This window comes from Brassica oleracea, chromosome C1 (assembly GCF_000695525.1).
Source record: "Brassica oleracea var. oleracea cultivar TO1000 chromosome C1, BOL, whole genome shotgun sequence".
In the NCBI taxonomy this organism is placed as follows: domain Eukaryota; kingdom Viridiplantae; phylum Streptophyta; class Magnoliopsida; order Brassicales; family Brassicaceae; genus Brassica; species Brassica oleracea.
In genome coordinates this window covers 18,570,857-18,572,419 of record NC_027748.1, presented here as the reverse complement: position 1 = coordinate 18,572,419, position 1,563 = coordinate 18,570,857, and positions in this window count along the sequence as shown.

The following is a 1,563-nucleotide window of genomic DNA, read 5'->3' as shown; positions in this document are numbered from 1 at the left end:
ATTTATGAGTGCACTCAACGATCAGATTAGATCAAATGGAAAGAAGCTATAAACGTGGAGTTGAATTCTTTAAGGAAAAGAGGTGTATTCGGTCCTATAATCCGAACACCATATGATGTTAAACCAGTTGGATAACCAGTCGGCTATAAGTGGGTCTTTGTGAGGAAAAGAAATGAACACGGCAAGGTCGTAATATATAGCACGGCTTGTTGCACAAGGATTCTCAAAGAGACCAGGAATCGAATATGAGGAGACATACTCCCCTGTGGTGGATGCTACTACTTTTAGATTCCTAATAAGTCTGGCTGTAAGAGAAAACTTAGACTTGCGGTTAATGGATGTAGTAACTGCACATTTATATGGTCCACTGGATAATTAGATTTATATGAAAGTACCAGAGGGTATAGAGTTGAAAAACAAATAGAGTACTTGAGAACAACACTGCATAAAGTTGAATAAGTCACTTTATGGATTGAAACAATCAGGCCGAATGTGGTACAATAGGTTAAGTGAGTACCTAGAGAGAGAAGGATACAAGAATGATCCGATCAGCCCTTGTATCTTTATAAAGAAATTTGGCTAGGGCTTTGTGATTATAGCAGTGTATGTTGATGATTTAAATATCCTAGAAACTTCTGGAGAGATTTTTCAAACAGTTGAATATCTTAAGAAAGAATTCGAGATGAAAGATCTTGGAAAAACAAAGTCTTGTTTGGGATTACAGCTTGAGTACAGAAGAGATAGAATCCTTGTGCATCAAATGGCATATACAGAAAAAGTACTCAAGAGATTCAATATGGCCGAGTCTCATCCATAGTCTAGCCCCATGGTCGTGAGGTCCCTTGGCTCGGACACTGATTTGTTGGACACTGATTCGTTCTGTCCTATGATGGACGATGAAGATGTCCTTGGTCCCGAAGTGTCATATCTCAGTGTCATAGGAGCTTTGATGTATCTGGCTAGTCACACACGACCAGATATATGTTTTGTCGTGAATCTATTGTCTAGATTTAGCTCGTGTCCGACCCAAAGGCACTGGAACGGGATTAAACATGTTCTTCGTTACCTGTAAGGAATGAAAGACTTTGGTTTATTTTATACTAACCAAAACAAAGAAGGTTAAGTTGATTTTGCTAATGCAGGTTATCTTTCGGATCCACACAATGCTCGATCACATACATGCTATATTTTCACACATGGCGGAACGGCCATATCATGGCGTTCAATGAAGCAGACGATCGCGGCCACATCTTCAAACCATTCGGAGATCTTGGCTGTTCATGAGGCCATCCGCGAGTTGTTCAGAACAGGGGGAGTAATACGTATTGTACTCTTTTTGCTTCACCATGGTTTTGTCCCACTGGGTTTTCCTGGTAAGGTTTTAATGAGGCAACATCTAAAGTGTATTACAATCCATGTATGGTTATGGCATCCAAGGGGGAGTGTTATAAAGACACTGATCTGTTCCGTCCTAAGATGGACGATGAAGATGTCTTTGGTCCCGAAGTGTCATATCTCAGTGTCATAGGAGCTTTGATGTATCTGGCTAGTCACACACGACCA